Source organism: Brachyistius frenatus, unplaced genomic scaffold, assembly GCF_029030835.1.
Source record: "Brachyistius frenatus isolate BFR_SWC_R1_liver_20210118 unplaced genomic scaffold, ASM2903083v1 Contig_31, whole genome shotgun sequence".
Taxonomy (NCBI): domain Eukaryota; kingdom Metazoa; phylum Chordata; class Actinopteri; family Embiotocidae; genus Brachyistius; species Brachyistius frenatus.
In genome coordinates, this window is record NW_027210630.1 from 1,379,670 (window position 1) to 1,406,043 (window position 26,374).

Here is a 26,374-nt window from a genome sequence, read left to right on the forward strand (position 1 = left end):
CTTTCTTTTTCTGTCGTAAATTTTATTTCTTCGACTTTCTTTTCTTCTTTTTCTGTCCTTTCTTTTTCTTGGCCTGTCTGTCTTTCATTTTTCTTTGTTTCTTTTCAGTAACATCAACAGCTGTTAGATTGTTTCTAACTCCATGTGTAGCTATCAGTTGTGTAAAGTGTAGAAAGGCAGTGAACTGGGAGATATCTCTACAGCAGGTTGTTGGAGATTTGTGATAGGAATGTGTGTGTGTGTGTGTGTGTGTGTGTGTGTGTGTGTGTGTGTGTGTGTGTGTGTGTGTGTGTGTGTGTGTGTGTGTGTGTGTGTGTGTGTGTGTGTGTGTGTGTGTGTGTGTGTGTGCGTGCGTGCGTGCGTGCGCGTGTGTACAGTATATGTGCCTGCTGACTGTGTGTGAGTGCTCTGTCAGTTCCAGCACAGGGGAACTCCTAAACGGACCGGGTCACTGCTGATCACATGGCAGAGATAATGGTCCAAACAACCTTGACGTGAGGGGAAGAGGTCTATCTATTTAATTAGAAACTTTAATATTTCATTCTCTGCTATGCCTCATTAGAGCTCTTCCATCACACCCTCCCAGGCCAGTACTACACCAGTCTTTTCTGTCTTGGAGGATACTCATTGGTCTGATTTTCTATTTCAGCGCTGGAATAAAGTGAAAAAGAGAAGGAAGAAATGCAGAGTTTTTCTTTTGTCTTCAGTTTTTCAGAACACTTTTGTTTTTCCCGAAGTGTTATACTAAATTTATTTGCTTCACAAGTGTTGAGAGGGTTACATCAGCACTGACTCGAATATAAAAGGGGAGAAAGAAAAGTCTGTGCCCAGGCTTGTAGTATTTCACACAATTCTTTTTCCTTTAGATCAAAGTGGAGGTGGTAAGATGAGAGATTCTCGACAGACCACGATAACTTGCGAGGTGAGGTTCATGGCGTGAGAGACAGATACAGCCAAAGGCGCCAGGAGGCTTTCAGTTGCCTTGCTAGCTTGTGTCATTGTACTGCAGCAGGTAAATCGGGAGGAAGCACATTTCTGCCATATTTATCATCCTTTTATTTATGTTTAGTTTTCACAAATTGTGATTTTAACAGTGCAAAAATGTTGATTTGACAACAATTATGAGAGATTACTTTTTCATTTGAGTACTATTATGCATTCGGGCACGTGAATTTTAGATGATACGAATGCATAGAAAGTCAATGGTGTTATGGTGTGTTCAGTAAGAGGCTCAGCTGATCCCATACACACCAGCTGAAACCTACAGTGTTATGGGCTTTGGCTGTTTGAGGTAAACAAATGGTCCACTGGTGAAATTTTGGCAGAGGACGCAAAAGGATTGTTTGTTTTTCTTTTTGAAAACATCTGTACAGTTGTGTCATCACTGAACTTTCGCTCAGTTCTCAGGGTCACTCGGTTAGAGACTTTTACTTATTTAAAAAAAAAAAAAATCAGATAATTAATTGAAACTGATCAATTCTTCTGTAAAAAATAAAAAATAAAAATTCTCTCAGCCAGTGTACTACATTGGATCATAATCTTATGCATCAGCTGGTCATGAAAACACAGCAGATTATCTAGTTCGTCATGGGGTGCTCAATTTGTACTGGGAAGTGAGAATTTCCAAGTTCCCAGTTGAAAATTCTAAACTGGAACGCCGTCTGAAGTTGGAATTGCGACTGAAAATCAGGTGAACTTCGCCGACTCTAACCTGATGAATTCAAGATGGCTGCTCTGCACATCAACAGCTGTGACAGCTCTAGTCATGCCGTTTTTTTTAGCACTTGTCCTATTTATGTCTCATTAAATCAATCACAGTGCTGTTCGACTTCTCTGTGTGGACATGTTGCTACAGTGTTTACATGTGCAAAATACAACGTAATGTGTTGGTATTTAGTGGTATTGCTAACGATGGCTAACCCAGCTTTTCCGACATGTTGTACTGGAACCCAGTCAACTCGGGTGTGACGTCATTCCCAGCCGTGACCTCCGAGCTCAACAGGACATTTGACTACCTCTTTTTGCTAGTTATAGCTTTTTGCCAAAACCGGACAGACGGTGGAGACATGGTTACAAAATGCTCAGCTCATAATTTCACAACTATCTCTGCTGTGGGACCAACGAGAGCTCATCTTTTCGCTTTTTCTTTTTCTATTTTGTCGAGAAAAATAGATAGGAGAAGGAAGGCGCGTCCCGATCCCTCTGTGTCGTCCCCCAGGCCCCCTGGCCCCAGTAATGGGAGGCAGGAATGTGATGACAGGACACTTTAAGGGTGATTCTGTTCAAGGGCACGTCACTCTGTCACTGACAACACTTTAATCCTGATCATGGTGTCTGACTGGCCACCGCTCGCACTCTGCCCCTCTGATCTCTTACTGTATATACAGTATGTACTGTACATGCAGACACACTAAAGCAAAAGAGATACTTGGTTGAAATTGGTGGAAAATATTAAGAGATACTGTTTCATAATATGAAAGGTGACTGAACGATAATTTTGGGGAATTAGAGCTCTTATTTTACAATTCAAATGCTTTACTTCTATCAAACAATGGCATTATACAAAATTATGCAAACTAGTATTTTTATTGTATTCAAATGTTTGCATGAGCATGTGTGTGTGTGTGTGTGTGTGTGTGTGTGTGTGTGTGTGTGTGTGTGTGTGTGTGTGTGTGTGTGTGTGTGTGTGTGTGTGTGTGTGTGTGTGTGTGTGTGCGCGCGCGTGTGTGAAATCGCTGGTGATTGTGTGTCTGTTTATGTGGGGTAAGTTATAAGTTTGTGTGTAAGCAGGCATAGAGGGTGGGGGGGGGCATAAAATATGCAGGATAATTACCAGGAAGAGGTTGGGACGAAGATGAAAAGCCTCGTATTGATTCTTGAAAGGACCTGACAGCTCGCCTGAATGTTTTATTTCCTCCGCATTGTTTGTTTTGCATATAAAGGATTCCATTTTCTTGTGAATTTTGATTGCGGTAAAGGCGGCACCCTCTGCCTGCTGAGGGGAGGACAAGAGCCGTGTTAACTGTTTCGAGACAGAGAATGAATGTGGGATGTGTGTGACCCCTACAGAGGGCCCTCTGTCAGGACGGCGACAACCAGTGAGGTGTCAGACATACGATGCTGTATGAAAATGGCCCAAAACAAAAGAGAAACACTGAAAGGAGGCGCAAACAGAACACCTGATTCGCACATAGTCTCGGCGTAGAATGCACTTTTTGCTATTACGTATCATGACGGGGACGCTCACATATGCACACATTTAGGTAATGAAAATTCACGCATGAAAACGAGGATCCGGATCTGGTGAGCCCACCGTGAGTGCTGGAATGCACCAGCGTGTAGTGTCCCAGCCCAATGTAAACAGCCAGCGCACGTGTGTGCATGCCTCCCTCCAACTAAAGCTGCTTTCCATTTCCCTCTGGTGCCCATTTCTCCTCATTCAGACCTTTGTTCCAGCAGCTACCACAGATGCAATCCCACCGCAGGATTTCATACACAAACACAGCATCCAGATCAGACGCCTGCAGCCCCGCACCTCTCACAGTCCTGCTGTCCTCATCATCATGCAGTAAAGAGAGCAATCTTACTGCGTAGCTTTAGGCAAATCTAACACTCATCAAAAGACATGTTATACTGCCGCATATGAAGGCAGAAAATCAGTTTATCAAACTTTCTCAACTAATTTTTAAACAATATTCCAGTTAGTACAGATAATGCATGTTGCTGGCATTTTTGATTAAAAAAAAAAAAATGTAACAGTGAAACCACTTTTTCCCCTTGAATGCATAAGTTAAATTTTTTTCCCATTTAGTGTTTTCAGAATCAAGATCTTTAATATAGCTTGCTTGCTTACTAGAGACAGACATGCTAGAGTAGCTTAGTTTACGAAATGGATGAAAATAGTCTTTGCCCTGCTTGGTTGTCAGCCAATTTAAAACAGTACTTGTTTGGCGTAAATCACATAAGAGCACAGACATAACAAAAAGGCAATAAATTACTGTTTTATTTATATCTGATCTCCTATCTAATCTAATCATTTCCAGATTGAATTTACAGGCCTTTGTGCAGTAATAAATATGCAATACAGTATTGATCTTTAAAGGAAATTCTCCTACTTGTGAAGCAGGGTCGAAGGTCAGAGTCAATCACAACAAATTGGCTCTGGACCCGATGGGGATTCAGTGTCTTGTATATGTTTTTTTCTAGGTTAAGGAAAGTTTCTTAATACACCAAACCATGCTGCTGCCCCATCATCTATTTATCAGTGGATGAATATGCAACTCTTGCTGTCCTCAATGGATTAGACCTTCAGTCCCACACTGACGAGACTTGTTGTGCAGCACTAGAAAGCTGAAGGAATTTTCCAACATCTTCTCATGCACAGCTGGGTGATGTACGAATGTTGGAGAGTACTTCTAGAGAAAGTGGTGTACGTAGGGTAATGTAGCCCGACATCCGCTACCAAAGATTCAGCAAAATAGAGAGGCAAGCATCTTAAAATTTTACATTTTGTTGTAAGCATTCATCTTCTTCAACTGGGAAACATGCATTTTATATTAATATCTGAATTTAACCAATAGGCTTAAAACTAAAAGTATTGAGAAAAGTGTTAAAAATGATTTTTTTTTTTTTCACCATGTTCCAAAAAATATTTCAGAATTCAATTAAGAAACATGTTAGACTTAAAACAGCGGACAGAGAAATGCAGCTCAGCTCCAGAGCGAGCTGGACGACACCACAGTGCCTCTCTCATACATGCAGAGATTTATTTCAGATAAGTGAACCACAAGAACAAACTGTATGACATATCCTCTACCTTTACTGAGCTGAATCCCTGCCCGAAGGGTACATGTATCATGTTGATACACATTCTTTTGTGCTTACATGTACTTCTTCATGTTTCTATCTCGCACCTCCTGATTTCACTGCATCCTCTCATACAGTTCAAATCCGAACACGCACTTAACCAACAGTTTCACCATTGAAAATGTCACTCCTCATCTTACTGTCACCCCCATTTCAAACCATCACCTCCATCAATGCCATTTTGCTCCTGGGCTGAAAAGCAATTGAAACAATTTTCTTGCAGAGAATTATTGTCCTTAATTGCAATGAAGGGCACGTTTTCCCGTCATTCCTTGGGAGTGTTTTTCTCTCTCTGGGTGGAAATGTAGGCATTGCCACTGAGCGTGGGCTCTCTGAAAGAGGTCATAATTACATCCTTCAGTATGCTCGCCGTCGGCAAGGATTTTACGCTTCATAATTATTAAATGGCAGATTCACTGTGTGTGTGTGTGTGTGTGTGTGTGTGTGTGTGTGTGTGTGTGTGTGTGTGTGTGTGTGTGTGTGTGTGTGTGTGTGTGTGTGTGTGTGTGTGTGTGTGTGTGTGTGTGTGTGTGTGTGTGTGTGTGTGTGTGTTAAAATGCAGGGTGAAAAGAGTTTGAATTTGTTCTCCAGTGAAGAAGAGAAGAGACTATTTGTGTATTCTGTGCACACACTTGCCAAAAGTTCTCCATGTTTAGTTGTTTCTATCTCACTAATGTTTTGCCAATCACAGTCAGCATTATTGGCTGTCACTGAAGTAAACAATGCATGAATAGCATCAAACTCATTTATCTGTTTCAAGAAGCAAAGCAAATTGATTTCAAGTATATAATATTATTTCTGAAGGACAGAATAGAACCACACATAGATAGATTATTTTGTAATTGTTATTGAGACATTAGTAATTGATATTGGAGATGGTAGGCAAAGTGCCATCCCAACAAGATAAGCCCCAGTCTGCTCAACTTTCCTCTTTCAGCGTCATTTCCATATCATAATTATACTGTCTCATTCACAGCTGAGATAACATCCCACACTCTACATTCCTAATCTCCCTCCCATCTCTCTCCTCTTTCTTTCAGCTCCCTTGCTGTCTTGCTGCTATCACAAACTTTACACGACGAGACACAAGGAAAAATAGCCATCATAAAAAGAAGAACCTTTTTTTTTTTTTTTTTCCCCCCCACAGACAAACTAGCAATTCAGCAAGTGACATAGTTCTTATCATTTCCAGCACAGTTCAAATGGTGAAAGGTACTTTTTAAAGAAACGAAACACGGCTCTAATCTCGGCTAAATGTATCCTTGAAACATATATTTTGTGTGTACACTTGAACCTAATTGCTTTTTTTTCCCCCTATTTGTTGGAAATAGAGAGTTGACATGACATATCATGAGTTGGTCCGATTGATATTTTTCTTACCCCAGATGAGCAATTTTAAGCCCTATAACATGTCAGATTCAATCTCAGCATCCCTCCGTCACCCCCACCTCTCCTTTGATGAAGTAACGCCAGAGATGATTGGCACTTTTCACAGACCTGGCTCAGGTCCTCTCTGCAATTCACTCCATTCACTCCTCCAGGAATTCATTATGCAAAGAGATCGTTGAGGTGCAATGGAATATTTTACTTTGTGATAACCAACAGGAGAGTAAACAATTAGATTGCACCATTATACACCCACTCCTGATAATTGTTTTATTACACATGCACTATAGAAATCTGACATAAACATGTATAGATAATGACAATTCACGTCCACACCACTAATTACTCTCTTCCCATCTTATTGTATAGTGTCCACTGACTGCGTTTACATGTTCCCCAGTGAGAGCTATTAGAAGTAATTAGAAGAAAACTTGCTGGGGATGAAAGGAGTTTATGTGCGGATGGGAAGCAACAATCTGTAGAGATCAGCTAGCTTCTGTAAAATGACTGAAACTAGTAAACATAGTAGTTCATATTATAATGAGCTGACTACTTATACAAAAAGAAATAGTTTTTTGTTTTTTTTTGTTTTACAAACAACTAGTTTCCAATAGTTTTCCTCATTCAAATATTTAAACATTAGCTTTGCAAAGTACATTTCTTACCATTCTCACCTTTCTTTGTTTGCTTTTTACTTTTAAGATCTAACTATAGCTATTTTTTCACTACAGCAATTCAATGTGGTTCAAAGTTTAAAGACTGTTTACTTTTCCCTTAAATGCAAGTTTGAAGGAGCTTGTTGTGTTAAGTAACTACAGTTACCTTCATTCTCAGAGGCTTTTTAAAGAGTGATTTTTTTTTTTTTTTTCTTCCAGTTTTACTTACAGACCATGTGGGCTTGTTTATGTCTGTGCACTTGTGTTGTTGCATGTGCATGAGACCATTCAAAATATGTTAGTAGTTGGTAAGTTGACCCTTTGTTTAAACGGGTATATAAAGTGTTTTCCAAAATAAAACGAGGAAAGCGTAAGCAGCATGAATGCAAATGTATCTGCTTTTGCAGTCATTTTCATTAGTAACTGATCTGTTGATTATTTTTGAAAATGTAAGAATATAGCAAAAAAAAAAATGTCCATCACAGTTTCCCAGATACCAATGTGGCACTTTTAATTACCTTGTTTTGTCCAAACTCAAAGATATTGAGCCTACAATTATATAATTTATATATACAATTAAATAAAACAGAGAGCAGCAAATCATCTCTCTGAAGCTGGAATTAAATAATAATTTTCTACTTGATAAATAACTTAAAACAGCTATAATTTACATGCATAACAGAGAAATGAGTTCCATGTTAATGGTAACAAGTCCATGTGACGGAGGTTTCCAGTCCTATCAACAAAACATCAAAGAAAATCCAAATGTCAGTAATTAGTAATGCTATATTTTACAGGTCTGCATAAAGTTAAGTACGGTATAAAGGATAATAATAGCAGTAAATGGTTTTTTGCTACCCATATTGAACTTTTGAAGGTTGTCTTTGAAGGTGAGGTGTTGGCTGCACTGTAATTATGGCAATCCATTGTACAAGAAAAGTCCTTGAGATTCAGTGGTTTACGTGTAAACAGGGAACAATTTCAATGTAGAAGATTCAATTGAAAATAATAAAATAGGTGTGTCTCCTATGTCTCTGGGGAAAACCAAACATCTCTTATAAAAAAAAATTTTTTTTTTAAATCCAAACTTTCCCTCTCTTCTGCAGAGCGGGTGTCGAAAACGCCCTGTTTAGTCTTGTTCTATTTCTTCACAAACATGCATTTTTGTGGTGGAAAAGGAGGAATCAAGACTTTTCAGTTGTCTCACTGGAAACAGACACCCGAGTTGGAAAGTGGGAGAGAAGTTGAGCTGTTAGATCTCAGAAGCATACGCTCCCCTGGGGAAAGCCACAGCTCAGGGTACTCATCCTGCTCTGCTGTGGAGCTAGCTTAAAATACTGTTGTCACATAGCGATCACAGGCTTCCACTGATGGTACACAAATAGTCCCCTTGCGAAGCTCTTAAAAGCCCATTAGACGTCACCACGCGTCGCGTTAAAAGATGCCACTGCTTAAGTGCTCCTGATGTCAAAGGAAAAGCACGACGACAGACCTGATGCAGAACAATTCCTGTTTTCACCCGTTTTCCGCCTTCCATCTGAATATGTTTGTTGACTTTTTTGGCTCATTTTATGCGGTAAATATCTTAAAGAGTGGCAGCAAATCTCAGATCAGGATGTGACATTCCCTCATATTCATCCTGTGACACAGATGTTTAGTGGGTAAAAGCGTACTTCTTAAGAGCGTGTCACTTTTCGCTGCCTATAGTAGCATCTCGGAGAGTAACACTGCAGAGCTGAATATGATGCTGTGATTGCAGAGGTCAAACATGACCACGAATGGAGGGAGCTGCTAGTTCTGCATAAGAGGAAACAGCCATTAACATGTACTTGTTCTTTATACCGTATGTGAAAGCTAAATAGTGCCATCTGGTGACTTGTAAGAATCAAGTGGTAAACCATGAAGATAATTAAAGTGACAATGTAATGGGAGACTTCATACTATGAATAATGTAGCCCCACACTGCTAATGTATTTGTACAATTTATAAATGTGTACTTTAGGCAAATAAAATACCCAGTATGTCAATCTAAAGCAGGTGTTGTGTCTAATTAAAACATGTTACAAATACCCCTCACTTGGATCGACGGCTTTTTGAAATGGCAGGTCTCAAAATGAGCCCCCAGTACAAGTTGCCAGGTTAGGAGTAAAAATAGGAAGCAAATAAGAGGCAGAGGTGAAAATGTGTAAAGAACGGAGCAGGAGGGACAGGGAGGGGGGGTAAACAGCATGTGTGCGCTCCGTGCTCAGAGAGGTAGGTGAGGATAAATGGAGAGCAGAACTCTGTTTGAGTGTGAGAATGCGTTGGCAGCCTCGGGAGCGCAGTGATCACTCCTCCAAACGGTTGCTGTGGGGATTGTGGCTCCTGGAAGTGGAAAAACTAACAGGTTCTAAAGAGGCGCGAGCCCAGAGGGAGGGGAAACAGTGCTTACAGCGAAGGATCTGCTCAGCCAGTGCCTCTAATTGCACTTCATTATCTCATTGATTTAATTAGCAGCTGCCTTGCCTTGTGTGCACAGGGTTATGGTATGCCTTCAAACAAAAGGGGCCAAAAGATGCATATACTCCACTGTAGCCTACTCAATAACGCCTGTCATATGACAACACTTAGCTGAGTCACTGTAATTACCCTCGTGCAATCCCACACATGCAGACACGGATAAATATGTGTTTTGACCACAGGCCACAAAAACCAGTACTGCAGGTCACAGAGTTGAAACGCACACTGCACAGACCTGGAGTCAAAGTTCCTGTTTGCTCTTTCTTTAAAACTACTCAACCATAAACATTATTTCAAGAGAAAATATACCTGAAAGGATGCATCTTGTTTCTGAAGCTGCAGCTGCAGAATCAACGTCATAAAGCCTTTAAACATAATTATGGGGGACTTTTTACAAATAGGTACCAAGTGTACAACTTTCAAATGAAGACGGCAGCGCATGAACAAACATATGAAAATGTGCATCAGCAAAAATACTCTCTCGCGTCAGAAGGTAAATACATTAAAATAATTGTCTCAATGGGTTCTGTTGTCCTGCTGTCCCATTACGGTGCCTTCCCTGCCGACTATGCTAACTTCAGTATTTACTTCAGGGCTTGAGGGAAAAAACAAAAACAAAGCCACAAAACAACACTATTAGCACCATGAATGAGCTTCACAGAGGAGAGTGTGTTAAGCGGATGACCTTGAGTTGCAGGTGAAAAAGAAAAATCCCATTTATAACCAACATAAAAAAAACAACCATTCTGTATTATTGAGAGACAGAAATAGGGAGGACAAGGTGTGAATGTGTGAAGATGAGATGAAATTGACAGCTGAGCAAGCACTTTTTAAGTAATGGAGGGTTCTATGAAGTTAAGTGAGCAAAAAAATAAATTTAAAAAAAAAAGCGTCCATCAGAAGGAGTTCAAGAGGTGAAAAGGGAAGTTGACAACAGATAGGGACAAATGCCACAGAGTCAGTCTATCTTTAATGATCCTAGAAGCTCTGGATCCAATCATCTTTGTAAAAAAGAATTTACTATATTCTGCCCCAACCCTCTCTCTCCCATTACAGCAATCTGTACCCTATTACAAGCAACAACTGCAAAGAGCTATTTTAATCAAAAGGAGATGTCCTAGAGGGGAAGCTAGAAATATGTATTATATATCTTAAAGTTGGAAGATTCTGTTATTAATTTTTATACCTGCTAAATATCTTAAAGATGCATTTTACTTATCAAACAGAGCAGCCAACAGAGGACAGGTCTTACAAAGGAACCCAAATGTATTTCATATCCGCAGACTCTCGTGATTGTCACAGCCTTTTGAACAGCCTTCTCTCTGCCTCTTTGACACAGACCCTTTGAAGACTCAAATATGCTGGCGGAATGAATGAAAGGTTCAAATCAGTTAGTTTTTTTTTTTTAAAGGGGTTAGCTTGACATCACCTCGTTGCTTTTCATCCAACAGATGTGCAGTCTTTTGACAGCCCTGTGCTCTATTGACTCGTCCACCAAAACCAAAGCTGTGGTCCCTCCTGCAGTCGTCTCCCCTCTCCAGCTTACCCCACCGTTGTGCGTTTCCACAAAGGAGCCGATAAAAAATGTTTTACCAATATTTCACCCCTAGTCTTATCTAACTTTATTTCAAATATTTAAAAAAAAATGTTAGAAAAGCAGAAATCGACCGCATGCTAGTAGAAGTGGAGTATGTATGAGAGTAAATACAAAGAGCGTGTGGTTTGCAGAGAAAGAGGGGAAGTGAGGGAATGGAGACAGCAAATAAAAAACAGCACTGGTTAGCAGAGAGTGCAGCATGGAGTGGAAAGCCCCAGCAGCAATCTGCTAGCACTTAGAGTGAAAGCAGCCTGGGGTCAATATCTAAAGCCAAAGCAGACACACAGACAATTTTAGCCACTTGAAATTGTTAAACAAATAACAGTTGCTGAGAAAGCACTGGTGAAGGTATGATTCCCTTCTTTTCTTTGCATTAAGTCTTTACATTTTCTCCACTTTCCTCCACTTTTCTCCTCTTGGCATAACTTCTCCTGCATGGACTACGTTCCTGTCTTCTTTCTCTGTCTCTGCTGCCTTGGCACTCTGAGGCAGAGATAGATGGATGGACTTGGCAGGCACACATAGCCAGCCTGGTGATGCGAGAAAATCTGGTGCCAGCACAGAGATGGTGCAGATGGACATGACATGTTGCTGTTTTCTGTTTTTGTCTAATATTTCTATATTCTTTCCACGTCTGTCTTCTCACATGTGTTTAAACACATACTGGGATGGTTCTCGCAGGGGTCTTTGCTCATAGGCTTAGAATTGGCCATTAGTGTATATGTTCAAAGGACAAATCATCAACGGCTAATTAACAATTATTAACTGTTCTGCTGTGAAAGAAGACAAATTATCATAAATTACTGCCTAATTAAAATGTGATTGCTGGCTCAATAGTTATAAATCATTAATTTTTAACACCCTTATCACATGCGGACGGAACCAATTCAACAAAAGGTCTATTTGACAAAAATGAATTCAGTGGTTTCTTTCAACACACACCCCACTTTCCGCTCCTCTCTCCCATTGCAGTCATTAGCTATAATTACTCTATGTAACGCATTGGCTTTATCCATAGATATTAAAGAACAATTAAACCACAGCTTGATTGCATTAAGTGAAGTCTTGTGTAGTGGTTGGCCAATCTTAAACTCTGTGCAATTAGTGCATGCAGATGTACGGCAATACTGAGGCAGGCAAGTGCAGTATGTAAAGAAACTAATTTGGAATAGTGGAAGAAGCATTACCAAAAAAACCAACTGGAAGGGCACTCCAGAGCACCGACCTCCACCAAGGCCAATCGTGCACTCTTTTATGATATGCAAATCTGAAACCACCATATATGTCTGGATATATTTCCAAAACCTTTATAATGATTTGCAAATATGTTTGTGCTGAGCTGAAGCCTCATATTTCAGCTACTGTACCAGTTCTGGTCCTCCACTGGGAAACCACTGTCCTGGAGTGCTCCATAACAGAAATTTGAGCAAGTACACGTGTATCCCAGAGGATTACTGGTACCTATTAATATGGTTTGTGATCTGGAGTCATGTTATTTCAAAAATTTGCCAATTTGTGCTCATTCGATCCTCCCCTAACTTTTTGGTCTCTTAAGGCAAAGGGACAAAGCAAAGTCAATACTCTGTCAGACAGAACATAACATTGATTGATAAGTATACAGGCGACTAAAAAAAAAAAAAAACTCTTTTTGAATGTCTCACTCATTATTTTAAAGGCCCTAAGAAACTCTGGAAGAAAATATAAAATATTATAAATACATCAGATAAACATTGTACGAATCAAATTGGAGTTGCCGATACAATACTCCATGACTACAATGAAGTTTTCCTTTGTCTGTTTTCCTGACTGCTGTTTTTTTTTTTAAAATTATTATTATTATTATTATTATTATTACTATTATTTCACCTTGATGCAGCTTTTTTAACTTTTAGTGAAGTTTAGAACACTGGTGCTGGCTGATGCATTCAACTTTTCTTTGTTTGTAGGCGAGTTACCAGCTATCTGAAAATATGCACACATCACGACACTTCATAAATAAGGCGATTTTATTTGATCTTAACAATGATGGACATATATCCAATATTGGTTCTATTGCAAAAGTCTTTGAAAAATGTATTTATAATCAACTTTCACTTTATCTCAGTATCAACGATATCTTATCGTTTCATTCAAGCTTCAGGCTGAAACACTGCACAACTTCTGTCTCGCATAAATTCTCTACCAACATGTTCTGTGCTGCAGATAATGGGGAACCCAAAGGTGCCATCTTCATTGATTTAACTCAAACTTTTGATTTCGTTGGTCACTATCTGATTTTAGATAATTGCCATGCCATCAGCCTTTCTGAAAAAGCAGTTCAATTTCAATTTATACTTTCATCACAGAAAATAATGTGTTGTTTTACATGGGAATAAATCCGATCTGCTGATTCAATATAAAGGTGTCCCACAGGGTTCAACATCAGGACCACTTCGCTTCTCTATTCAGGTAAACAATTTACCATAAAATTTCCAGTTCAACTTTATGTGAGTGGCACTTTCACATACTGTACACATCTAAACTTGATCTAGCTCAAATTTAAGCATCCCTTCAGTCTTGACTTTATCAGTTTACAAGATTGGCTTTTATACAATGAACTACTGCTTAATAAAGCAAAGTCCTTTTTTATGATATTATGAAATTGTTTAACACAGAGTTTGTAAGAAACTTGCCTCTCAACTTGTACTTCTGACTGTCAGCTATTGTGATGTTGCCAATCAAAACACCTTTAAATCAGACCTGGTTCAGCTTAACACAGCTTATTAATGACTGCAGATTTATCCTTTCTTTACCCATTACTGTACAATGTACAATCACTTAAATGGCCATGTCTAAAAGCAAGCAGAAATTAATTTGCTTCAATTTATATTCAATGTATTTATTTTAACTACCGTCCTTATTTACAACAGTATCTTGTACAATTTACCTTTAATTATCAAGTTAGGCACTCCCTTCAGATGGATTTCTAAGTCTCTAGTGCTAAGAAAGCAACTGGAAAAAGAGCTTTTATGTTTAAAGTCCCGGCAGATTGGAAGAATCCATTTCATCATTTAGTATTTTTAAGCATGCCCTGTCTTCTCACTTCGAGATAGATTGCTTTTGTTATCACCGAAGCCATTACTGTTTATGCCTACTCTCCAGGTTACCCATATTTGGTGGTCCACTCACTCTCTGTTTGTCTAATTTTGTCTAATATTTTTTTCTGCGTGTACATTGCAGAATAGACAATTTTACCTTTATTTTTTATTTTTTTATATTATTTTCTCACTGCCCTATTATGTAGTGATCGTGATATATGTTGGGACGTCCCCCAAAATGAGATGGTATATCTTAAGGAGTTTATCCAAATAAAATTTTGAACAACAAAAAAGAAGGAAGATAAAAGAAAAAGCATCAGATACATCCTCAGTCAGTCACTACATAAAGATTTATGTACAACAATGATCTTCCTCCTCTAAGTCCAACATCTTCCCCACATAGGTGCTGTGTATTTGTTATCCCAGGGCTCCTGTTTGTAGGATTTTTCTGTCTATTTTCCTTTGCCTTCGATCACTCCTCTGCTCTCTAACAAGCTAGCTCTGGGTCCAGTGAGGTGAGCAGAGGTGAGGCTGCGGAGGGGGAGAGGTGTATTGTTTAGAGCCGCTTCCCACTGACATCCAGGTAAATGGGTAAATGTGCACTCTCATCCATATTCCAGCAACCCAGGCAGAGGCATTTGGCCAGAGCACGGCTGGGGCCAGGACATGAAATATTAAAAGGATAAAGTGAAAGGTGGAGTACCCAGAGGGCCTTTGGACAGTTAAACAGCTCTTTGTGTGGAAGCGTCTTCACTGCCTGTATCCCCTCCTGGCATTCACCTCTGTGAGAAGCCGGGATTTCAGCAAGCCTACATTGTGTACTTCCACCAAGGTCAGCGTGCACAGTACACCAAGTTAGCATCAAACTGTGCTCTATGATCAGCTCTTACCATCCTAGAGCAGTGTCAATGATGGACCATGTTCACAGCTCGCAAACAAATCAATAACTCTGTGGATTGCATGACTGGAGCTGAGGGAAGATGTGAAAAAAAAAAAAAAAAAAAAAAAAAAAGTGAAAGATGGAGCTCTTTCCAGTTTTTTTTCTAGCCGCACTTGGCAGGATGAAACCCAACCTGCTGTTTGACTGGTAGTGTGCCAAGTAGGGACTCAGATATATCAGATTTCAATTAACCACAGTCCATGAGGGCCATCCACAGAGGTGACATGGTCCTCACACTCTCCATCCCCTGCTTAGTTGCAGCCCCGGGGAGTAGGTAATGAGATGGCTCCCTATCTGGTTCTCCATCTCCTCTCTCTTTCAGGAGAAAGCCTGACACTCTGGGCCAAGGAGGCCTGTTGACACCTAGGGCAGGTGCTTGGCCCATTTGGCTGTGGCCTGCAGCCTCCAAGCATGTTTGGCTGGTTGTGGCCACACAGTTTTGCCCCTCTGGACTGCTCTAGGGGGGTAGATAATGAATAGACGGAATGCCTGTGTGTGTGTGTGTGTGTGTGTGTGTGTGTGTGTGTGTGTGTGTGTGTGTGTGTGTGTGTGTGTGTGTGTGTGTGTGTGTGTGTGTGTGTGTGTGTGTGTGTGTGTGTGTGTGTGTGTGTGTGTGTGTGTGTGTGTGTGCGAGCGCATAGATAGATCATGATTCTAAAAATATTTGTTGTATTTCATGTAGCACCGTGTTTCTCAATCGTTCAGTTAAAACAATATGTGACTTCATTAGCACATTGCGACTAAGGTTTAGCTACTACCAAGACATCTCAAGGTGATGTTAGCAAACAGGATAAGACACTCGGACATCAGTGCTAGTAATAAGCACAGTTCAGCCCCTGTGGAAATCACAATCTTGCGATTACAATAATCGATGCAAATTAAACCAATTTCTGCAATATTTGCAGGGCTTACAGTTTTGCAAAAGTCCTGCAATTTCTCCACATCAAAATTATGCAGTAGCGGCTCAGCTGGAGGTAAATCAAATAAAACCTTGCAAATTGAGTTGCCTTTTTTGAGAAAAAAAAAAGTCGCTTCAAAATTAACAATCAGAATAAAACTCTGAAAACCTATGTATTCTGATTTAACATCAGCGTACAGTGCAATTGCTGGTTTGTATTAAAAATTATGATAGCGTGCGATTCCCATCTGTGGTCACAAGCAATATATGAAAATACGATTGCTGATTTTAATCTTGTAAAACAATTTCAGGTGGATAGTTGGACAATAACAGAAGATTCCTCTGGTCACATCTGCCACTTGGAAAGACAAGAGGCCTCCAAAGCTGTAGTTCACTCATCAATCACTTGAGCTTAATTTGTGTGCCGATTCAATCACAGGAAAGGAAAACAAAGCAAGGTGCAGAAAAATGACATCCAATTGATCAGAAAACAAAAGACGGAAATGCTGGCAATCCTTCAAGCACACCCCATCAAATTCATAAAGCTAAGTGTTGCCTGCTGTTAGCTGTGCAATGCTCGTGGTGGTGATGATGATGAGATGTCCAGTGGGATGTGTGGGGTTAAGTGCTCACTAAATTTCCAGGTTGAGGTTACTTATCCTGTAAACCTTCGTTAGGCTGAAAAACAACTTCACTGGTGCTGCTGAGGACACTGTTTTTGCATGTGTCTACAAGTCATGATGAAATATAAAGACATCATGCTGTTGATGCTTTTCAGTCATTTGCTCTGCTTGAACCAGAATTCTGCCTCGGACAGAAACCGGTGAGGAAAAATACTTGCCCCAGTATTTCTATGCTATGCCAGCAACATTCATAACCAGAGTGGGGCAGAGAGTTGGGAGGATGCAACAGTGCATCCGTCACCAAGAGGAATGGCGGTGTCATCACCAACTGTGGTGTGGAATCACACGCAGTCGCTCTAAGATACACTTCTTTATGGGGGCACTTTTTACATTCTGCTGAGTAGCCCTGGAAAAATAAAAGCTAAATCTTAGCTGTCAACATCACACTTTACTGCACTATAACACTGTCCAGTGTCTGTGCTCTCTGCATGAAGCAAATAGAAACACAGAAATTCCATGTTTTTATTGAAGCTGCATGCATCACACACGCATCACACACGCATCGCACAAAATGGAAAAGCTGTTTGTGTCTTTATACATTTCTGTGCTTGTGCATGCGTGTGTATGTGCCTGCGCGTGTGCTGGAGAATAATAAGGATGAGAAGGTCTCACCGTGGCTGCACAACAGCCGTTTCAGAAAATCAAATGGCTGAACAGTCAGTAATGAGGCAGACAACAGAGACTCAGCCAGGCCCAGAAGATTTGAAGGGCAGACGGGCAGGGGGTGTGGTGTGTGTGTGTGTGTGTGTGTGTGTGTGTGTGTGTGTGTGTGTGTGTGTGTGTGTGTGTGTGTGTGTGTGTGTGTGTGTGTGTGTGTGTGTGTGTGTGTGTGTGTGTGTGTGTGTGTGTGTGTGTTGCTGGTGGTGGTGGGTGGTTTAGGCAGACAGTAATAGCAAGAAGAGATGCGGAAATGTGAACATGCACTTGATTGGAGGGGGATGGGGGTTATGACCCAAAATATGAAATCATGCAAAACAATAGCAGAACTAACAGAACCTATAGGGAAGGGGAGGGGGGAAGAGGGTGTGCCCACTCATGTCTTCATGATGGCTCTAAACATGTGCAGTGACCTACACATCTATATGTCTGGACCGTGTATGAAACATTAGACAGCTTTTAATTCAAACTTAGGGCTTTGAAACAAATTCCGTAGGTTGTGTTATTCAGACGAACAATGGTGCAACTTTAACACTCACTGACAGATATTGATGTTTATAGCGCCGGCCCCACTTTTTCAGCCCAAAATCATAAGAGAACAGACAGCTTTTAAAACGAACATTAAGATATCAGTGGACGGATAAGATCTGAAAGTGGAAGGCAAAGTGTTGGGGGTGAAATTGCAATACTTCAACACTAAGCAAGCACAACGCTGTAAATGTACAGCAGTCAGTTACTTTTCACCTCTGGGTGCCAGAAGAAAGAGGTTGCAACGTGTCAGTGGACCCCTGTTAATGAGCGTGAGCAGGTACGAGTGGAGGTATTGCGATACTTCCCATCTTCCATCTCCCTGTGAGCCTGGCTCTGGTATTCCTGGAAGGTGGTGCTGCAGTGTCGGATTGTCGCTTCCTCTGATCTGCAGTCACACAGTGGATTCCCAGGGAGCGTGTCACCGAGGGCGGGGAGGGGGGGGGGGGGGCTCAAATGCTCTGCTCGTTACTCTAAACGTTGCCTAATTAATAATGTATCAGAGAGGACGCGCTGAGACACAGCAGGACTCCTCTGCTTGTCACAAGCACTGAGATGACACACACACATACACACACACACACACACACACACACACACACACACACACACACACACACACACACACACACACACGAAGAGACCGACCAAACCCCCCACCACCCATCTCCTACAGAAGCCTCCACCCCAATCTCCTCTCAATATTCAGATATAGAAGCAGCAGGAGGAGATAGACACCAGCCTCTGAATACACGTGTCAGTCCATTGTTGATGAATCCGCCATCCTGCTGAAGCCCGGATACGCACATACATGTACATACTTACTGCACAGACTCAGAGCAGCAACAGGAACTGAGGAACACGATTCTTTTGGGCTTTGTTTCTGCCGCATGAATTTTCATAAGTGAAATTTTATGGTAAACTGAGCTGGTGTAGGGAAGAGTGGGAGCGGTGATGGAGGTTAGTTTCTCAAGACTTCTTTGACAGACATTCCAACACATGCCCACCCACACACACACACACTTATATATATATATATATATATATATATATATATATATATACATGCACCTCAGGTCAGGTTACCTGGCGCCGCGCTAGTGGCAGCCTGCTGCAGCATCTCCCCCCTGAGAGCCCCCCTGCTGGAGTGAAGAAATTTCCCCTCGGGGATTAATAAAGTGTATCAAAATCAAAAAAAAAAAAAAAAATATATATATACAGCCTGGATGTCACATGGTCCCTGGAGAGGGATGACAGGTGACACTGTGCTGGGGTTGAAGTAATGGCCCCTCCAGTCCAGTGTTCTGTACCATACAAACACTTCAGGCCCACAAAAAACAGCCACACACTTCTATTTAAAACTTCATTTTTTTTTTTTTTTACTGTATTTTTTTATTATTATTATTATTATTATCCAAAAGCTGCCAAGCTAACTGTCACGAGGTGATATTGTTGTAGGCTGTTTGAGTTTTAATACTGGTTCTTTATTGACATACTCTAAATAAAATCAAAGTGAAGCACTGGTTCCACCCGAGATTTTTAGCTTAATCATTACAATATCCAACCAGTGTTGCGCAATAATCTATTCATAGATTATCAATAATACAACTGCTATATTTATATATATGTTCTGACACTGACATCCAGAGCCTCTTTCTGCCTTTTTTTTTTTTTTTTCCTTTCTCTCTCTACCTCACATTTGATGTATTTGCTTCTTTGTTTGTGTTTGTCATATGGAGAGATGTAAATTTAGCCACCCCAAGGGAGAGCATCCTCACTAGTGACACAAAAAAGACGGGAAGAAAAAAAATCAGAATAACATAAGCCACAAAAAGTGAGAGGGGTGGGAGGGAAAAAGTAAAGGAGGGATTGTGGTTTGAGAGATAGGGGGGAGAAAAAAAAAAAAACAGAACAAGAGAGGGAGGTTTGAGATGTGCAGGACTCTGTAAACAGTCGACGCGGGGGCTGGAAAATTAACGCTGCATAAATTGTGCGAAACATGTCCTATTTTCCTCTGCCTTTTTTCCTCAGCACCCTCTTTTAAAAGGGTTCAGGATGCAGGGCTGTCAGATGAACGCCAGACAGGCATTTTCCGACTTTGTTTGATCCCAGCTCCTTCTTTTTAAAAACACTTCCCGGTGACAGAGGGGAGGCAGAAAGCAGGTCGCTGTGTGTGAGCGCGAGGTGCCGGCGGTGAGCGAGGAGGAACAGGAGAGACGAGCCGACAGGAGACACATGTAGACAGACTTTCACAGTTATCACACCCTCATTGACACTGCCTTTATAGTCCCTGCAACCAGCGCCTCTCACTGGGAGAGCAGCGGGGATTTCGTGTCTGATAACTGTGTCAGCACCTCAGCACAGCAGATCTGTGCATACTGACACTGTGGCGTTATGGACAGGGACTAGTAGCACAGGTCAGCTTTCACACTCAGAGCCCAGTACAGCTGAACCAAAGCAGGACAAACATAGCAGGGGGAGGGAAAAAAAAAATGTGTTGACTCGCCAGAAAAACGACAAAGACTTGTGTGCTTCTGTTTTGTGCTTTTAAGCCTAAAAGTCCAAACCGGGGTTCATGTTTTTTGTTACCTTTCAAATATTTGATCTGGTTAGTTTTAGGTTGACATTGCACTTCAGGGCGCGTTGAAGAAGTTTGCGTCATCTTGTTGTCATCACCGACGAGGACTGTATCTCCCTGTACGTGACACTGATTGGTTTGTAGCCGAGCGTGCGTTTGACATCAGCGTGTTAGCAATTTTGCTATCTTTTCTGTATGAGAAGAGAAAAACAAACAGATTCATTTTGTTGCCACTATACTATTATAATTATGGCATTTCTACCAGTACTTATAGTCCTCCCACAAAACAATTATTATTTTTTTTTTTCTTTCTAAATCAACTTTTGATTTCTTTGTCAGAACGAGATACAATTAAATACTTTACCTCAGCTAACTTTTGCTTATCTTCCAGTTGTTTTTCTTCTTCTATTGTTTAATATGCAACGACACCCTCTCTCAACTTCCTGTAATTGGTCAGAAAGTCCAAACCATCCAAAAACTGTTTTCACACTGCCAACCAACTAAACCGTGGCTGAATACGATCCGAGACCAGTTCTTACGGTCGGATCAAATTTACCGTTGTCCGAGGTAGTTTTCACACCTGCTATTCCAGTTCAGACCAAACGGAAGTCAGAAAATCTGCACCAAACCAGGTAGGTGTGAAAGAACCCCTTACATGTCAGACTAGGTATGTGAATCTAATGACTTCAAAGGTATTACATTATCATAATAAACAAAAGGAATGACGGATAGAGATTTTTCAATGTATAAAAGTCGCAGAAATGTTTTCTTTCCACCGTCTTGCATGAAACGGTTATATTTTTAAGGCCAATCTGTCCGAAACAATAATCCTAACTTCCCTCCTGCTGCTGCTATCGACTTCACCCTTTGTGTCAAACTACATCTGCCTCTGCTTGCTTCACCAGCTAATGAATTCCAAACAGAGTGAAGAAAAGGAGAGAAGAAAAAAAAAAAAAAAAAGCAGGGCATCTCTCAGTGCTCTGCCTCTTTCTCTCTCTCGATCACAACAACACCATTTCCATTTATAATTTCGATTGTTAATTTGCATGAGAAAAATTAGTTGGGTGACATGCGTGATGTTTTTTTCTCCCCCCACTTTTCTTTTCTGCTTAATTTTCCCACTAATTATAAGCAGCAATGGCACATTATTTACATAAATAATTGTTGTTCCTTCTGTTCACTCATATTTTCCTCCTTTCTTTCTTTGTCAGAGTTGTTTTGGCATTTGTCGTCCGCAGGGGCAATTCTCCTCCGAGAACATTTTCACATCTCTCCTGACTGAAATATCTTGGATCTTGAGTGTTTTTGCCTGATGTTTGTTGTGGTGTTTTGCTGTCCTTTGTTCAATAAATAGATTCATCCTACATTTTTACTTCCCCTCAAAACTTCTGAACTCTCATAAACAAATATGTCAGTTGTGAACACTGTTTGACTATTTTTACTTCAAGAAAGTTCACTTTTCCACTTCATTGACTTTAAAAAAAAAAAAAAAGAAGGTTATGGTATACAGGATCAAACACAGAACTCAAATGTAAGCTATAGTAAAGATATTTTTGTGTATCTATCAGCACCATTTTGTTATGGCTGGCATTGTTCCTTTGAGAGCATCAAGGGCAGCGTAGGTAGCATGATAACGGTGTGTATTGCAGGGGAAGCAGTAAACTGTCCTCCTGCTGCTCAGGGAGCTTTCACACTACATAAAGAAAAGAGCAGCCAAACAATCAGGCCACATTTCACATGTAATGCACCCTGTCACACAAAATATGGTCATTGATAAGGATGTAAAAATGGTTCTCAGCATTTGATGATGATTAAGTGGGCTTTTTTTTTTTTTTTTTTTGCTTTTAATCGAAATAAACTTTATATTAATTATAGCTCAAAAGAAATAAAAATGTTATGTGGGCTCTTGTCTTGACTTGAATTCCTCTGAGGCAGCTCAATACAATAGTACACAGAAGAATTTACAAAATACCAGAGAACTGAACAAAAGTGTCTCAGTGGGCTTTTTGTCATTAACTGCATATCCAAATACAAAATATTATACCAGTAAATCTAGGTATTTTTGGAGTGTGATTATCTACACAACTAATTGTGATTATTGATGTAAACAGTTCAGTTGCTGTAAGGTAATGTATATTAAAGGCTGGCTTTATCGTGCATATAATTCTATTATAATATGGTCATTAAATCCTATGAAATGACAAAAACAGCTATGCGTAGGTCTGTTGTTCGATACTTTACAATTTGCCCAGCCTGGCTGAGACACTCAGCTGCAAGCCTGATAGCTCCTAATAAAGACAGAATTATTTTAAAACAGGTCACAAATCAATGGTGTCATTTTTGATATGGTCGGTCATTTCCTAAAACTGGGCACTGTAGATTTAATCAGTTATTACTCAATTAGAAGTAAAAAGTGCTTTTGTATGGGGCTATTTTCAGCAGTACGTGGCATTGACTTTAAGAACAGTTTGGGTGACATATTAGCTTGAGTGAGTGTGTGTGTGTGTGTGTGTGTGTGTGTGTGTGTGTGTGTGTGTGTGTGTGTGTGTGTGTGTGTGTGTGTGTGTGTGTGTGTGTGTGTGTGTGTGTGTGTGTGTGTGTGTGTGTGTGTGTGTGTGTGTGTGTGTAAGCCTGATCCACAATAATGACAATCACCACACACTCAGACTGATGGACTGTATAATTGCTCCTGCCTTTAATGTTGTTCGTGCTGAGCTGTGATGTGAGGGCCCAGTTTGTTCTCTGTAACAAGGGGAGAGAGAGAGAAGTCGTTGGGAACTGGGGGGGAGCGCTGCATGTGTGGTACACACTTTTAATTGAGGGGAGGAAAATGTGCATCAGTAGTGTTGTGAGGGGCGGAGGGCGATCTTCAGAGGCCAATTAATTTGGAATACAAAGCAGTGGTGCAATCTGCTCAGGTTTCTGTCCGGGTGCATGGCTATCTCACACCAGCCCTGTCTCTGAGGCATCCCAGATCAAATTAATTTAAACACTCCTCCAACACCACCCCCAACTCCCCGGGTGCTACCACCACTTCTCCACCATGCACTCTACCACTGTCCCTATGTCCTTTATTGCAACTCTGAACTCCGTATAGAATAGCGCGCGCGCGCGCGCGCGCGCACACACACACACACACACACACACACACACACACACACACACACACACACACACACACACACACACACACACTTTTCCTCTCCACCCCTGCTTCTCAGCGCAACCTGCAGAGTAGTGTCTTTCAACTCAGCCAAAAATAGCAAGCCTTTCCTCCTCAGACTGCTGCCTGTGCATCCAGCAGCAGAGACACACTGAAATGACCAAAGCTCAGCCACCCATTCCTGGATTCGATCTCCCTACTCTGCACAGACACACAAAGGGACTCGAGCCACTTGGGCACTCGGGAGCGCAACCGTGAAATACCAGCTAGCACTGAAACTTTTGAATTCTTGGAAGATCTGTCGTCATCAGTCAAAGCCAAAGCTCAACTTACTACTAAAAACACATTTTGGAAATGCATTTATTGTCGTCTGACTATGTTCATTTCTTATAAATAAAAATGTATGTTTGTGGAAGATTTTCCATCGTAGTACTGCAACCTTTGCTGGAAAGAATCTTGTGAAACTCACGGTGAATGCTGTGCACTTGTGAGGAAACAAGTCTGAAAAAGAATGCAACAAACAGGAAAACTGTGATGTATGTCCATGCTGATGAAGGCAAGAGCAAAAGAAAGAGATGAGGAAAACTGAAGAAGAGGAGAAACCTAATTGTGGAGAAGAGAGAGAGAGGGTTGCAGAATTGAGGTCCTCTGTGAGATGGTTAATTTATAAGACCGGCGGTGGTGACAGGCTGAGTAATGGTATGGAATAGTTTGAAAGATTCCCTTGTTTCTCAGGTCAGGTATCCATTCATGTCACTCCGTTTCCTCCTCTATCTTCTTTTTCTCACTCTCCCTTATTTTGTTTTTTTCTGTCTCTCTTCCTTAGTGGACATGTCTGTATCCCCATCCCTTACAGAAGTAATCAATCTTAATCACGGTACGAATGCTATATTTGCCTTGGCCCAGTGAGGGAACAGCCTCTCTGGGTCGAGCTCAGTCCTGTTGGCGCTAAAACCTGGGAGGTCTTTTACCTCAGGAAACCGGGCTGGGATAAAGGGATGCTGTGCTAGTGTCTTTATAAAAAATTATTCTGTTACACTTTATGTTTTTATTTTCTGTTTAACTTCCATTTTTATTCATGGTAAATCTGACAACAAATCCTGTTTTCTGTTGAAGTCACCCCTTGTTTTCTCTCCCCCTCCCTCCTTCTTCTGTCCCTCTCTATCCGGAGCTCATTGCCGATGCAGGGAGCATAGCGGCGGCCATAGACTTCTGTGTGGAAACACCCAGCAGACAAGAAAAATGACGGCCGGCGCAATCTCATTTTCTGAGGGGCTGCAAGTCAGGCAGGAAATGGCTATTATTCCATCGACACTGTCGGTATTAAGTTATTTCCCTCTCTAAATACGAGAATGTTCATGAATATCTATTGAGTTCCAGGTGCAAGCGCTGGAGGTTTTGTCGCCACACACTCGGATGATTGCAGCCCTATATTCTGCCCGCTGCACCCTCACTTCTGAGATTGAAGTGAAAGACAATGGTGGTGGAAATTGGCTAATAAATCCAGAGAAGGCAAAGGGCTGTTTGAGCAATACTACCAGCTCATGCATGCTTTTTAAGAAGAATAAAACCTCCTGGCTTTCCTCAACCTTACGCTTTTCTAAAAAGGAGGTGACCTGTCTTAAATGGCTAAATCTCCCTCACACGGATCAGGCAACGGTCTTAACATCTTTTTTTTTTTTTTTTTTTTACAGTGTGGTCAAAGGGATGCCACCACATACCTACATGTACACAGCATCTATATGTCAAAGGAAGGACATTATACATTTCCGCTGATAAGTGCACCAGACACAGTGAGTACAGAGAGTACAGCAGGGAAAGAGAAGAAGCTCATGACAGAACTAAGGGCCATTTGCATTTGTTCTGCATGTGCTTCTCTCATTCGGTTGTTGGCTGTGCACTTTGTTTATCATGAATCAGAGCCATATAGCTGCCAGTCATGAGCATGAGCAGGGAGGTGAAAGCCGGAGGAGGACGCCAAGAAAGGAGGGCAGGGGAGCAAAGAGCCAGGGAAGGCTGTGGGATGATGACCAGCAGCCAATCTAAGATTTGAATGACCAGTTACCTCCCACTGCACAGCGACACAGAAGGCAGCTGGCAGAGAAAAAAAAAAAAAAAAAAAGAGAGAGAGCGAGCGAGCGAGAGCTGGAGCTCTGCTTACATGTGTCCAGTCAGAGGCAGTCCATTGTGGAGAGGAGACGGGGCCAGAATTGATTGAAGGTAGTGGACCATAAATGAAGGTATTGATTCCGAGGTCAGAGTCGCAGGATGAGGTCTTGAAATAAATTGAAATAAACATATCAATATATCAAGTATATTACACCAAGAGCACACACGTACACTTTCCCAGATATATTATGACTCTTGTTTAGCCTAATAGATGGTTGATTAATGCACGTGTGATGGCTTCTATGGATGAAATACTCAAAATAAGATTTCTTTTCTGATCAAGATTGCTTTAAGCATTGTTTTTTTTTTGTGAGGAATATTTTATGTCTGTTGATTTAGGTGAATGAAGGATAAATGGCTATAAGACGATTTTTTTTTTTTCTCTCTTGGCAGCGCCTGCAATAATATAGGCACACAGCATGTGCTTTCTTATAGAACAAGTGATTAACTGTAGTGAGGAAATTAACATCATTTTGTCATTCATTATGTGCTCTCTTAAAAATTAGGTTTTACAACATACACTTGAGATTGAAAAGAATTTAATAAACAGCAGGTGAGACTGATATGAGTCAGTATTTCAAATCAAGAATTCATCTCATATGCAAAATAAAAAGAATAAAGAGAGCACTATAAAGTGAACACTCAGGAAAGGTTAAAGTACTTCCAATTTATGGGTC